The sequence below is a fragment of the Vanellus vanellus genome (assembly GCF_965231255.1).
Source record: "Vanellus vanellus genome assembly, chromosome: 1".
Lineage (NCBI taxonomy): Eukaryota > Metazoa > Chordata > Aves > Charadriiformes > Charadriidae > Vanellus > Vanellus vanellus.
This window is the reverse complement of record NC_138905.1, coordinates 118203991-118211416: the sequence shown is the minus strand read 5'-3', so window position 1 is coordinate 118211416 and position 7426 is coordinate 118203991.

Here is a 7426-nt window from a genome sequence, read left to right as displayed (position 1 = left end):
GGCTTGGGGGACGGGTACTGCTCCGCCGGTGCTGCTCGGCCTTGAGGTGCTGATGCCGCTGCAGGGGTTGGCCTGCCCTGTGCCCGCCGGTGGGTTCTCCTGACTTCGCAAACGTATTTTCCTGTTTGTTTCACCACGTGAGGGTCACAGGCAAAAGCCATCGGGAAGCGGGGATTTGGCTGTTGTACTGGAAGGTCTTAGAGCAGGGTCAGCCTAATACACAGAGTGTTTTAAGATACTCCGGTGATATTTCCTGATTATTTTGCATCTTTGTTCCCCCCTCCTCCACCCCACAATTCCTTGTGCTCAGTTGCAGGTTTTGCAAATGCCAGGGAGGGACCGCTGTCCGTATGGCTGTGGGATGGGGTGTCTGTGGTGGGCTGTCCTTGCTGCAGAGGTGACCCCGGGGGAGCAGTGAGCACCTGGTCCCTGACTTGGTGCCAGAGGTAGAGGTCCAGAGAGCACCGGGAGCTGGAGACGCTGCTTTCGGCAGCCCTGATGTCCCACCAGGGTGCAGCTCTTGTTCCTGCTCAGCACCGACAACCGTGGGAGCCCCGAGCCTGCAAAAGTCTGGCCTGATGGGGCCAGAAGTGGAGGACACCCGTCATCACGGGCAGCAAGATCTCCCTTCCAGCAGATGGGAGGATTTTCCAGCTGCCGGTGTCCTCCCGAGTCAGTGTGCTCTGGCACGCCAGTCAGAGGAAGATGCAATGAATTGCTTCCTCCTGCCTGGCTGTCATCGGTGTGTGAGCTGGGAGTCACCAAGAGCACGAGCTGTTCCCATCCTTGCCCCTCAGGGCTCTGGGTGATGGGGAGGCAGTGGCCTGGGGCACCCACAGGCTGTCCTCTCCTTGCCACCCAGTCCCGGCGTCCCACACGTGCTGGGGACACGACTGCGTCACCCAAACCCACCTGCCCGCCTGCGTCAAGGGCTGCACGTGTCCCCGTCCTGTGCTCCGGTGAGTACGGGCTGTACAGTGGGGTTGTGTTGAGAATGAGGAAGTTTATAGCAAAAATAGGAAATCTGGCACTTCCTCAAGGAAAAAGAGAAGGTAATGATTGTTTTATCCCAAGGGCTGTGTTTGTAAGAGCAGTTCTCAGCAAAGGCTGAGTAATACAGCCAAGGACTTATAATGTTGCCGTTAAAAATTGTTGCGTGGGGATATTTATTTTTTGCCCTGCTAATCAGCATACAGCTGCTGCTCACGTCATCCTGTAAGGGTCTTGGGGGCTCCGCTGTGTCAGTGGTGTGATATTTCACGCCACCTCTGCTTTGTCTCTCACCCAAGCTCCTGCGGTTTAAGGATTCAACCCATAATTGTCCCCAGCGCAGTGGTCAGTTGTGAGTTTGCAGCTCTGTGGCTTCCTGCCTCTGCCGCCCTCAGCAACACCCTGCGGCCCCATTCAGAAAAGGACATTTCACCTCTTTCCTGATGAGGGATTTTTTTGGAAACCACATGTTAAATTTTTGCTACGGATATATCAGCAGGGTTCTGGAGTTGCAATGTGACCAAAAGGCTGGAGAGCAGGGGTTGTCGCAGCTCCTAAGACTGGCTTCCAGGTGTGGGTAGAGCTGGTCGTAGGCTTGTAAAACAACTTACATTGGGAGGACCTCTTGAGGGCTGCTGGTCCTACCACTCACTTGGAGCGGGGCCTGGTTCTGAACTAGATCCAGCTTAAAAACTACATCGTGATGCTCAGGGTCCTGATTTTTCAAAAGAAAAGCAAACAACAGGCAACTCTGCTGTGACTCGACCTACCAACGTTACCTACGAATTTTTATCTCCCAGCTGGTTGACTCTACAGCATGAAGAAGGTATGAGCTCTGGCTGATGCTTTCAAGCTCTTGCTACCCCAGGAGATGAGCAACTGGGCATTACAATTATAGAATCATAGAATGGTGTAGGTTGGAAGGGACCTCAAAGATCATCCAGTTCCAACCCCCCTGCCATAGGCAGGGACACCTCCCACTAGACCAGGTTGCTCAAAGCCCCATCCAGCCTGGCCTTGAATACCTCCAGGGATGGGGCATCCACAACTTTTCTGGGCAACCTGTTCCAGTGTCTCACCACCCTCACAGTGAAAAATTTCCTCCTAATATCTAATCTAAATCTCCCCTCTTCCAGGTGGAAACCATTACCCCTCGTCCTATCCCTGCACTACTGTCTTCAGGTCTTAAAAACACCGGGTCTTAAAAACACCGGGTCTTAAAAATGCAACAGTTTTAAAAAAAGAGTCTGGGGAGTTGCATAGGGCTGGGTCAGTGTTCACCCCATGGGCAGCATCCCAGTGATCCTCTACAGCCTGCAGCCCCTCTAACAGGGGTTGTTAATGTAGAGTCACTAGCGCGCACCCCCTACACCCTCCCCCCCGGATGCATATTTCTCAGGTGCCCTGTGCATTTGAAGGCACATTCCCAGCATCTGATGCCCACCCAGGCTGTAACCAGGTGGGTTTTTTCCTTCCAGAAATGAGAACAATGAGAAAATAAATCAGTCCCCTGAGGCTGAAGGAGATCCCTGGAGGACTTGGTTTGCCACGGGCATCTCAGAGCGCCTGGTAACCACTGTGGGGCAGCTACTGAGGGGGCCTGTTGGGGTGGCAGTGCTCGTGGGCTGGCAGGAGCCCCACTTTCTCTTCATCTCTAAAGGTGACAATTGGCAGCAGAGTGGGGAACCACCCTCAGCACTGCTGAAACCATGGGGTGAGGCACACCGGCAGACAGGGTATTTTGGGCACAGGCCTGGGCAGTATGGCATGCTGGCATGGGGCACTGTGTGCCAAAAACACAGCGGGGCCGAGCCACACTCCTTGGCAGGGTCTCCATGTCCCTTTTGTGCTCCCAAGCTGGAACTGAGCTTTCTGGTACCCAAACCCGCATGTCCTCTGAGAGCAACAGCACCGCTGCCTCGATGGTGCTTTGCAGGGCTCCCTCTAAAGCACGCTGGAGAGTGATCCCCCCATTTGCCTCGCAGGGTCCAGGTGGGCTTTGGGAGCCCAACAAAACCCACCGCAGGCAATGTCATAGGTGACGTGAAATCCCCTGCCTTGGCCCGTGCCTGAATTCACTGTCGCTCAGCCACGCACCTTGCAAAAAAGGATGTTTGTGGTTATTCATCCCTCATGCTTCCCAACGTGCAGTTGAAGCCAACTGGATGGTTTCCATGCCTGGTTTTTGTCCTTCACTCCTTGCTTGCGTACATATGGTTTTGTTTTCCCAGGCTTTGCCTTCCCAGGTTGCTCCAGGCTCTGCCCTCACCCCAACTTGCCCCCAGCCCTGCCCGACCCTTCCTTCCCCACCGCCCCCTCCCTCCGCCCCCCCCCCCCCCCGGGCCGATCACAGGCACCTCCTGCGAAATCACTGGGGTGACGCCGGGGGCTTTTGGCCACAGTGTCATGCCAAGCGTTAGGCACGCCACACCTGAGTGGCTGCTGATAAAAGGTGCGAGTTTCAGAAGGATTTATTTACCGCTTCCTTCAACCTCACCCAGGGACTCCTGGCAGAAAACTCTGGGTTATTTTAAAGGCGGGAGCGGGGAGTTAAAACAGCCGCACCGGTGTTGCACTTCCAGTGAGTTTAGGTGTTACCAACAATTCATATAATTTACAAACGCGTGACATTCCCACGGCCGTGCATGTAGCATGAACCTCATAGTTACAGCCAAATAAACTGCAAGCTCTCCTCTGTAATATTTTCTTTTTCGGCTGCTTTTCCGGGCAGCTGCAGGGATTTTACTGCTGAAATTTCATCCTGCTGCTAGCCCCCAAATGCCCTCTCTGGAGCATTGCTGCTGCCCTGTGGCACCCTCCACAATGATATTTCTGCCCTTAGCCTGGAAATGAAGCAGATAGCAGTTACGGCACTTCTGCTTCTCATTTTTTTCTCAGTTTATGCATCCCACTAATAACCAGCCAAATCCAATTGCTTCTTGCCATTGCTCCTGTTCCAGTAAAGCAGACCTGCCATTGAGACGAGCCTGGCTCACTGTAGCCACTGTTTCTCGTTCATGGGCATACGCTGTGTTTTCCCATAAAATTGTGGTTTGTGTGGGCTTGGGTCAGGTAAGTTCGTTCCCCGTTAATTTTCTGTTTTCTGTGCTGGATGCTTTTTCTGCAAGAAGGCGTCAGTTCAGAAAGATAGAAATAATTCAGTGTCTGTTTCTCGGGTTTGTCCTTGTTTGTTTTCACTAACTTTCAGACTACTGTGAACAGAGAACATCTGGGAATGAGCTGAACCACTAATTGGTAGCTTTCCCCAATTAAACTTGGAAAGTTTACGCAAAAGGTATGAAATAGCAACCCAAACTCAGGCTATAAACTATTCAGTCAAGGGAAGAGCTCCTGAGTGAAGCTTGAGCTCCCAGTCTTTCCCTGCCCTGCCAAGTTACTCCTGGTGCTGGGGCTCACGATAGGGCTTTGCCACCACGTTTGAGGATACATTTAAACAGACATGCATTATTAAGCACTTCTTTTTTTCTCAAAACACGTTCCCAGCAGCTGTGAAATGCTCCATGTTGGGAAGCAGGCTCTTCTCTGGCACCCACGGAAATCTTTTACTGCCCGCCTGCTGCCTGTGGAGGAAGGCAGGGAGGAAAATCAGAAGGGAATCGGGTCTGTTAAGTCATTCACAGGCCAATATGCAGAAGTAACAGAAAAATAAATTGCTAATCTCCACTTTAATACAAAGGATGTTTTTTTTTCCTCCAAGGCTGAAGAAGTAGATGAGAACACTGGGAGATGGGAAAAGTGAAGTGTTTTGGAGTTTTGCTCCAAGGAAGGGACTAACTTCTAAGTTACAGACTGGTTTCTGCTGCTCTGCTGCCACTTCAGTTGCTTCATCACCAGGAACGAACACCCCTGGTTTCAGCTGGGTACCCCAAAGCAGGACTAGCAAATGGAAGACATGCACGGATGAAGTAAACAAAACAGGGGAAGGACCTGTGGTTCCCGGTGACAGGACCAGAGGCAACAGGCACAAACTGAAACACAGGAGGTTCTCTCTGAACATCAGGAAACACTTTTTCACTGTGAGGGTGACCAAGCACTGGCACAGGTTGCCCACAGAGATTGTGGAGACTCTGTCCTTGGAGACATTCCAAAGCCATCTGGGCACGGCCCTCGGTAGGCTACTCTAGGAGGCCCTGCTTGAGCAGGGGGGTTGGCCCAGATGTCCTCCAGAAGTCTCTTCCAACCTCAGCCAGTCTGTGGTTCTGTGGCCACCCCTAGGACATGCTAAGTTTACCTGGACTTGAGCAAAGTGAAAGTCTGGTGGAAAGACTAAAACTCCTGGATTTTGTTATGATTAGTTTCAGGACTAAAACCTCACAGGGGCTTACAGATGAAGAATGAGGAAAGATAATAAACAAATTTTCGTGAGTATAAATATTGCCTGCCGGACAGATAACTTCCAAAAATAGATCAGCTGGAGCTCAGCTGGCCTGTGGGCTCCAGGGTCTTCAGGAGACAGCTGGAGCAGGGCCCTGCGCTGGGGAAGGGGCAGCTTCTGGGGAGCCCCTGCCCTCAGCCCCTGCGTTGGAGCCCAGCCTGCTCTCTGCCATTGAATGACAGCCTCTTTGTAGCATCAATAAGAGGAAGAGGATCCATTTTTTTTTCACCAGTACAGTCTGTCAGCAGGGAGAATTGTTGGGATGTAGATCAGTACCCTTTCTTTCTGACTGGGAAATGGGTGGCACATGCCCCCATGAGTCAGGAGGAAGGAGCTAGGTCCTGACCAGAGCTGTCCCACACCTACCCACAGGGCCAGCAAAAGGAAAACCTGCCTTCTTCCACCCTCAGGACAAAGGCACAGGGTTTTTCCAGCCTGAAACCTATTCATCAATATCGCGCAGTGGCACAGGCTACTATGACTTTCTGTTGGAAAGGGGAAGAGTCGAGTCCTGGCGGGCGCACAGCCAGGCTCCCGGGCTGCGCACAGCGTTGCATGCAGTTTCCCAGTGGCATGGGTGACCTAAGCTCTCCGTCCGTCTCTTCAGCCTCTCTTCCTTCCGCTGATAGGATGCTAATTGCTGCTAAGATTTTTCCAGTTGCGCACGGGATTGCGCCTTAGTCATCTGAGCAAGCCCCCTTCCTCCCTTTAAAGTTTTCCCATGCTTAATTCGATTTTATATCAGTAGGAAATGACAAGTCATGTCACTTTTTTTCTTTCCAAGTGTTTCATACTACTTCACTCTGCCTAGATGCACAGCGTCTGAGCGGGAAAGCACAATGAACTCATGAAGTATTACCAATAGGAAGTGACTTTTTTCCTCCCTTTGTTCAGCAAATTCCCTATGGACTGCAGTTAAAATATTGGAGACATTTTATTTAAAGACAGGAAGGTTGTGTTTTCAACTTAGATACATTTCTGATTTAATTTTCTGTCTGGCTGAAACCGAATCTGACTAGTCTGAACAATATTCAAGTGAAGATGGCAAACTTATAAGAAAACTTAGGAGAATATGACCTTCAATCAAGTGCTGGCTCTCAGCCGTGCTTTAGGATCAGAAAAATTAACACAGCATTTCACTTAGGAAGCAAGTGTTCTTAGTATGTGTCAACTTCAAGAGTCTTTTATGAGAACAGCCATTCTCAATCTTGTGCTTCACAGATTTGCCAGCGTGGGTAACAGCAGAATTACATCTCCGGCAGGCATCTTCTGATTGTTGAGCGGTGACCTTCTCCTTAACAACAGGGCACCAAAGGTCTTGAACGCAGGTTGATTTTTGCCCTCATGTCCATGGTTCAGCGGTGCTTTTCTTCCTAGGGCTAGCCTTATCTGCTGGCTACGTGCTTTAAAAAAGAGGGGGTAGACTTGGAGAGGTGTTGTGAAATCTCTCTATGCCGAAGCCTCCCTGACTTCAGGTGCTGTTGCATTACAATCAAGGGGACTGCTACTAAGGAAACTAATTCTCAAGCCATGAAAATTTTCCCTGACATACCGGGCACTTCTTTGCAGATTAGTTTCCAGATCTCCCAGCCCAGAGAGAGGGACCCTTCTTTCACATCGCTCATTTAAGTAACGGCATCAACGGGACTCAAGCGAGAAAAACTTAACTCCCCTGTAATCAGGATCACTGTTACCAGAGGAATGGGATTTATCACGGAAAGGTTGGGTTAAGGAAACAGCAGAAAAGCTTCAAGAACCTGTGTTCAATTCTGCTTTGTTCTGCTCTCTGAGTATTGATGATACTCATATTTCTCATCAATAGAGCATGTTCTCATGTAACTTATGAGCTGCAACACACTAACTGGTTACAAGTGCCATATACTAACGCAGAAGTTGTTTCTCCATGATAAGCTACTTAAACATTTTTCTCCTTTTTTAATAGTCCTTAAGCTGCATATGGTAGTTGATCCCAAATTACAGTGAAAACATAACATAGCATAAAACTATGAAAGCTTGTAAAAGTGTTTTTCACAGAATGAT